This window comes from Neltuma alba, unplaced genomic scaffold (assembly GCF_004799145.2).
Source record: "Neltuma alba isolate B1F8T4 unplaced genomic scaffold, ASM479914v2 tig00013565_pilon, whole genome shotgun sequence".
NCBI lineage: Eukaryota > Viridiplantae > Streptophyta > Magnoliopsida > Fabales > Fabaceae > Neltuma > Neltuma alba.
The window spans coordinates 1,664-9,701 of NW_021637767.1; the positions used below are offsets into that span (position 1 = coordinate 1,664).

The 8,038-nt window shown below is 36.7% G+C and overlaps 1 long non-coding RNA gene and 1 pseudogene across 1 annotated transcript; both read left to right on the forward strand.

The window, feature by feature from the left end:
* The first annotated feature begins 1,348 nt into the window (after positions 1 to 1,348).
* On the forward strand, positions 1,349 to 5,009 carry LOC114738262 (pentatricopeptide repeat-containing protein At2g03880, mitochondrial-like; annotated as a pseudogene).
* Position 5,010: 1 nt separating this feature from the next.
* On the forward strand, positions 5,011 to 6,716 carry LOC114738263 (uncharacterized). Its single transcript, XR_003739517.1, has 3 exons — positions 5,011 to 5,043; positions 5,132 to 5,230; positions 5,947 to 6,716. It is a non-coding gene; the product is annotated as an uncharacterized LOC114738263 (long non-coding RNA).
* Positions 6,717 to 8,038: the final 1,322 nt, after the last annotated feature.

Consider the following 8,038-nt stretch of genomic DNA (forward strand, 5'->3'; position numbering starts at 1 on the left):
TTTAAATAGAGCTTGATGAAATTTTCTGTCATTTCCTCTTCTTTTTATTTTTCTCATACCAAACAATACGTAACAAAAAAAATTATGCTTTGATTGTAAATTTTTAATTGTAGCAATTAAGTTGCAGGACTAATTATTATTATTATTATTTTGGTCACAGGCATAAAAGGTCTATGCCTAATATTTGATTTCTCGTCAAACCGAACAAATGCCACACAACTGGCTTTTTTACCAAAATACTACAAAGAGTAAAATTATATACTAATATGCTGTACTTTTAAAAGTATTTACTAGTATGCTACACTTAAAATCGTTCTTCAGGTGAATAATTTTTAAAGTCATTTATCTGCTGAACGACTTCTTCATTTAACAAATGTTTACGCCAAGAACAATTTTTAAATCGTTTACGCCAAGAACAATTTTTAAAATCGTTCACGCCAAGAACGACTTGTGTGTAATTTGAAAGTCGTTCTTACCAAGAATGATTTTAAGTGCAGATAAATGCTACACAAGCTTTCATGCACATCAAGGATAAATTATGAAGAAATCGTTCAGCAGATAAATGACTTTAAAAATTATTCACCTGAAGAACGATTTTAAGTGTAGCATATTAGTAAATATTTTTAAAAATACCGCATATTAGTATATAATTTTACTTTTTGTAGTATTTTGGTAAAAAAGCCTGTCGTGTGGTATTTGTTCGGTTTGATGAGAAATCAAGTATTGGATATGGACCTTTTATGCCTGTGACCAAAATAATAATAATAATAATTTAGTCCTGCAACTTAATTGCTACAATTAAAAATTTATAATCAAAGCATAATTTTTTTTTGTTACGTATTGTTTGGTATGAGAAAAATAAAAAGAAGAGGAAATGACAGAAAATTTCATCAAGCTCTATTTAAAAAATTAAAAAAATTAGAATTTTCAAATTTTAACCCAATATAGACATTGTAGCCTCGTGTGAATATTGTCAAAGATTCTTATTTTTGCATGTAAAATTTGCAGAGATTCGTATGTGGAGAGGAACAGGAAAAAGTAAAATCGTTTTAGCGTGAACGATTTCAGAAATCGCTCACGCCAAGAACGACTTGTGTGTAATTCAAAAACGACTTGTGTGTAATTTCAAAATCGTTCTTGCAAGAACGATTTTAAGTACAGTATTGGTAAATAGTTTCAAAAGTATAGCATTTTGGTATATAATTTTACTGTTAATCTATATTGGTAAAAAGCCCCTATTATCTTTCCTTTTTCAAAAATAGAAAAAGAAAAAAACAGAAAATAACTGCGTCCCGCCTTCCTTCAAGGTTTCAGCTATTCCCACCCAGCGTGCTGCCGTCTCCGCGCCTCAATATCAGACTCTACTATACCCACCTGAGCGGCGCTTTACCAGACCGGCAAATCCACCACGGCGAGTCGGCAACGACGCCAACCACCGTCTTCGTCACTCGACATCGACGGCTATAACTTCTCGCTCCTCTACGCCACTGCGTTTTCCCCTTCTGCGCCTCAGCCTTTCGTTCTCCTTCACTCCCTAGTTTGAAATTCCAGAGATTCGATTGTCTTCTTCGACCTTCATTTTGCGTTCTTCGCTTGCGCCTCTGCCTCTCCCAGAGTCCCAGTGTCCCACTCTGCCTGCTAGTTGCTAGACTGCTAGCGTTTTATTAACAGAATAGCTTGGAGGGAAAAGCACAAAACTGTACGTCATTTTTGCTTCTGAGCACCCGGCGCACCGAAGCCTATTACCAAATTCGACTTCTATACTTACCTGTCTTGCCAGACTCAGCCGCTTAGGTAGGTGCTCCTTTACCGAAACCATTCGTTTTATCAAAGCTCAACACCCTACGGAAGACAAGAACCAGTTATTTTCTGTGTTGGAACTCTGTATTTCTCATATTTATGCTGTTCGGATTCCCCCTTTGGATTATAGCTTTGTTGTCCTTTTCATGGTTTGATATTTTGTTGGTTGTTTCTGGTGCAGCTCATTAAAATCGAATGATTTGATGGAATATCCAGCTGTTGCTTCTGAAATGCCGAGCCTACCCTGTCTTCAACATCCCAGCAGGGTTTTCAATAATTCCAAGTATATTAACGTTACGGTTCGTGTCAAATCCTTATGTAGTGTTGCAATGGGCACAAGCAATTCAGCCTTTGTGGATAGGCAAAGCTTAATGAGTCAGGCTAACACTGAAAATTTATGGGCAATGCCTGGAAGAAGAGTTCCTGGTTTGAAAAGGACCAATTCAGAGTCTCACAGGGACAGTAAAGAAGAGGAGCCTGTGAATGTGAATAGCAAGGAGAGGATTAAACAGTATTCAGCATGGCTGCATACTTGTGCTTTCAAAGAATCTTTGAATGAGGGAAGGGCCGTACACGGCCATCAGGTAAGGAGTGGGGTGGACCCAGATTCTCACTTTTGGGTTTCACTCATTAACATGTATGCAAAATGTGGTCGTCCAGCTTATGCACGACAGGTGCTTGCTAACATGTCTCAACAAGATGTTGTATCTTGGACCACAGTGATTAACGGTTTTGTAGCTCAAGGCAATGCCAGGGAAGGTATAAATTTGTTCTGTGAGATGCGTAGGGAAGGTATAAGGCCCAATGAGTTCACCTTAGCCACTTGTTTGAGAGCCTGTTGTATGTGTGCGAACATAGATTTTGGGAAACAGGTTAAAGCAGAAGCAATTAAGGTTGGCTTATTATCTGATTCATTTATTGGGTCTGCACTAATTGACCTCTATGCTAAATGTGGTGAAATAAGCCTCGCTGATAAGATGTTCTTTTGCATGCCTGAGCAGAACGAAGTTTTATGGAATGTATTGCTTAGTCGCCATGCTCAATTGGGCCATGGCAAAGAAATTATTAGATTGTTTGGAAAAATGCTAAAATCGGAAGTGAAGTTCAGTAAATATACCTTATCCAGTGTTCTAAAGGGTTGTGAGAATTCAGGAGACCTGAGAAATGGCCAGATTGCGCATTGTTTGGCAATCAAAGTGGGTTTGAGCTAGATAATTTCTTGGCCTGCAATCTTATAGATATGTACTCAACCTGTTTGCTGGTAGGTGATGCCCTAAGACTTTTCTCCATGATGGAAGATCATGATGTTGTGTCCTGGAGTACTATGATCTCTTGCCTTGATCAGCAAGGGCATCACAGTGAAGCAACCAAGCTGTTTAACTTGATGAGACGTAGGCATGTTCAACCAAATCAATTTACCTTTGCGAGTGTTGTCAGTGCTTCCACTGAAATGGGGAACTTGCATATTGGAGAAAGTATCCATGCTTGTATTCTGAAATATGGGTTTGAATCTGATATCTCAGTAAGTAATGCCCTCATCAGGATGTACATGAAAAATGGCTGTGTGCATGATGGTGCCCGTGTCTTTGAGGCAATGGCAGGACGAGATCTTATCTCTTGGAATTCTTTGTTGTCTGGATATCATGACTATGATTATAGTGAATCAGGTCCCAGAACTTTTATCAGATGCTTGTGGAAGGTTTTAGACCCAATATGTATTCGTTCATCAGTGTTTTAAGATCTTGCTCTAGCCACTTAGACTTAGGCTTTGGCAAGCAAGTTCATGCTCAGGTTTTTAAAAACAACCTTAATGGCAATGACTATGTTGTGACAGCCCTTTTGGACATGTATGCCAAATGTGGGTGTATGGAAGAATCCTGTGTGGCTTTTAACAAGTTGGTTAGTCGAAATGTCTTTACATGGACAGTAATTATCACTGGTTTTGTCCAGAATGACCTAGCAGAGAAGGCTATTGATTGCATCAATCTAATGCAGAGAGAAGGAGTAAAACCCAATGAGTTCACTCTTGCTAGTTGTATAAGTGGTTGTTCCCGAATTACTGCCACTGAAAGTGGAAGACAGCTTCACTCAATGGTAATTAAGAGTGGACATCTGTGTGATATGTTTGTTTCCAGTGCCCTTGTTGATATGTATGCAAAATGTGGGCGCATTGAAGATGCTGAGATTATATTTAAGGGCTTGGTTGGATATGATACGGTATTGTGGAACACTATGATATGTGGCTTTTCTGCACATGGTCAAGGAGAAAAGGCCCTCAAGATCTTTGAAGAAATGAAAGACAACAACTACTTACCTGATGAAGTTACCTTTATAGGTGTTCTTTCTGCTTGTAGTCACATTGGTCTTGTTGAAGAAGGGAAACAGTACTTTGATTGCATGAGCAGCTTGTATGGCATAAGTCCTACGGATGAGCATTATGCTTGTATGGTTGATATTCTCAGCCGTGCTGGAAGATTTGATGAGGTTGAAAGCCTAGTTGAGGAGATGAATTTGACACATAATGCCTTAGTCTGGGAGACCATTTTGGGCGCATGCGCAAAACATGGAAACATTAAACTTGGTGAACGAGCATCAGAGAAGATCTTTGAGCTTAAACCTGAGACAGACTCAAATTACATATTGCTGTCTAACATTTTTGCTGGTAAAGAAAAGTGGACAGAGGTCAAAAAAGTGAGGGCCTTGATGTCCAGCCAGGGTGTGAAAAAGGAACCTGGATGTAGTTGGGTAGAGATCAATAATCAAGTACATGTCTTTGTGTCTGATGGAGTGCATCCAAGTATACTGGAAATTCATTCGAAGTTGGAAGAGCTGGATAGAAAACTCAGATCAGTGGGTTATGTCCCCCAAATAGAACATGTTCTTCATAAAGTTCATGATGAAGAGAAACGGGATTATCTCATTCATCATAGTGAAAAGCTGGCTCTTGCATTTGCACTATTGAGCACTACCCCTAAGAAACAGATCAGGATTTTTAAAAACCTCCGCATCTGTGGTGACTGCCATAATTATATGAAACTTGTCTCAGACATAACCGATAGAGAAATAGTTGTTCGTGATGTTAAGCGGTTCCATCATTTCAAGGGTGGATATTGTTCTTGTCAGGACTATTGGTGATTTAGTTCTAGAAACAAGTCCCCCAAATTCACATCCAAGCACTTCTCTATATCTCATAGAACCACATGTACTCCTATATTGAGAAGTCATCCATAAACCTCTTGGAAGGTACTGACCACTAAGATTAAATTACAGTTTTACATAACACGCATATGGACTTACAGATGTCTTTTTTGCTTTCTCTATTTGCTTTCAGGGACGTACACAGTTATACAAGCATTGAAGAACACTCGCCCAAACCTAAATAAATGGAGAGAAGTGCTTAAGCATAATGATAGCCTATTCCCATGCTCAGGTATCTTAGTTTTGTTAATGTGATACACAAAATTTATTAAAACAAAATACAATGTGTTTGATAGTTAATATGTCTTATGAAAATATGATTGAAGTAAATAAAGATGAATTGTACTGAGAGTCTGAGACCAAGGGACTCTGCATGCTTAATTGAAGTCAGTTTTAAAATTGTAGAAACAATTGATGTAGCCTGGTTTGATCTTTAATTTTTTTATTTTCCTTTTTTAAAGGCTGTAGATTTCCTTATAAGGTGGCTATTTGAACATAAGCATACTTTATCTTATATAAAGGAAAACAGTGCCTTGTGATACTTTTGATGATCTCTTTCCCACTAGTAGATACATTGGACTTTACATGCCTCTTAGCAAACTAGTAGCTTGTTGTTTGTGGACAAATGCTCACGTAATTTGTGAAAGTATTCTTTATATTTAGATGGAACTACTATGGAAATTAGGCTTTCATATATGCAATCTTTTCTGCATGTCTGACTTTAAGTAATGAAATTTAGCACGTCAATGCTCTTTAATTGTGTCTTATGCGGGAATGATACTGGCTGGATTATGTGCCTTGTGTGTGAATTTCATTCATGTTATCCAATGTAGAGGCAATTGTTTAGAATTTTTTGGCGTTGATTTTATCTCAAGTCATTCCTTTAATATGTGCCACTAAATTTGATTTATATACCGATCCCACTATATTATTTTAATTTCTAACCAGATAAATACGGTAATTTGTTGCACTCCACCCCCGTGTTCTCCTTGTTTAGATTTTCTATCATAATAATCATTGCGGACAAGTCTGCACAAAATACTATATAGATCCATCAGTTGTCAGAGTGGGCTGCATATCTATCAAGAGGAGTGCATGAAGATGGGCCATGGATCACTAGAATGCCAACAAATATACTGGAAGATGTGTCTGTTACCCTTTGGTTTCACTGTAATATGGTTCTTTTCAAGGATCATCCTCCTCAACAATGATGGTTCCACGTCAAGATTACTCAGGCACGAAGTGAAAGGTGGATCCCGTGTCGTTAAAGAAATGCAGAACTAATCCTTTCAATTTATTAAAGATGGATTATGTCACAAGTAAGTATAATGGATGTCCTATATTGAACAAGAATCAAGACTTCAGATAACATTTAATCCGATGGCTCAGATCATATTGATTACTGCTAGTGACGCTCTGGAGAAGCTGCCGCATTCAAAGTAGGGGATTATCATGTTCAGTTGTGAAGGACCAAGTCAGATGGGAAGAGCAAACGAAGCAAGAGGATGCCCTGGACTAATCCCTTCTGAACATAGTCCTCTCCATGTTATTCACATAACAACAATGGTATACATATTTTTTTTAAAAATAAATTGTGTCAATCTTATACAAAGTGACATAGATGTTCTGTGTTAAACTAATAGCCTGATCTCAATTTTATTTGTAGCTTCAAATTGTCTTTTGCAAGTTTGAAATTTGTCTTAACTGTCTTTTATCTTGTCTCTTTGGAGGTGAACACTGAACATACAGTTGGAAATCGTAAAACAATGAAACTCGGACCTCAAGTTTCTTTTTTCTCGCCATTGATTGCGTGGTTCAGTCGGCATTAAATCAAAAAAATAGTCTTATTGTACTAAGTGGGTCTAATTATATTCATCATGCAACATCATTGTGCCTTTATTTATTTATTTATAAAACATCATTGTGCTATATGCCATTAAACAGTGTATCTGGATTGATAACTTTTCTTAGTGTTCTTTTTATTCTCCTACCTCTTTTTACGGGGCTAAAAATTATCAGCTCCCACATATCTCAAGATATGCTAGTTCTTCTAATTCCTTAAATCTTAGCTTGTTGAAGTTTGTCTGCCATAAAAAGCATATCATGTCCATGGCAACGCTTTCCTCGAAAGGGATTCGTATTATAGCTTGTAGATATTCTTAGACTATTTAACCTATCCTCCTTTTCTTTTCTCATTATCAGTTAAAGTGCATTATTTCCTTTGTTAAGCTTTCCTCCTCTAGGTTCTTCTATGGGATCCCTGTAATTATTAACTTTGAAATCCTTTTTCTGTATCATATACAGCTTTTGATCTTTCTATGAAAAAAAACATATTAGTTCAGACCCGCTTATTAGCGCCTCCATTGGCATTCTTTGCATGTAACCAAATGATTTTTAAAAAAAATAATTTCTCCTCAATAAATTTCACACCAAGTTATCTTATAATATGGTTATGACAGATCTTGGCTTACCCCAATTTTAAGCCTAACATTCAGTATCATATAATTTCATTGGTTTTCTAGCGGTTCAATAAAATCTACAATCAAGCTAAGTAGGAGTTTTGCGATCAAAATGAACTCCTTATGCCTTTCATCATTTCAACCATCTAGATTATTACCTTTGATCCCTAATACAAGGGTTAGTTGGAGGGTTAGATTTGAGTCTAAATATAGCATCTCAATTCACAGTCTTTCTTTTTTTCCTAAAATATTCTTATTGATAGCAAGAGATTCTCATCAAGGGATAATTCTCATTATCCAATACACATAATTGAAGATGATATTTTAGAAAGGTCAATACAGATGTGATAAATAACCAATTTAAGTAATTTTCTTAATATTTCTAAATTAGTTATCTAGTTCTTATATTAAGGGCAAAAAATAATATATCTTAAGGATGATCCTCGATAGAGTATAAACCAATTCCTACAGGGAACTCTTTTGTCTCAACTCTCAATGCTTTCACACTAGTTTTATACTTTATAGATCTAATATAAGCAACATAAACACTTTTTTTAGGAAAAATTGTAATAAGGTCCCAT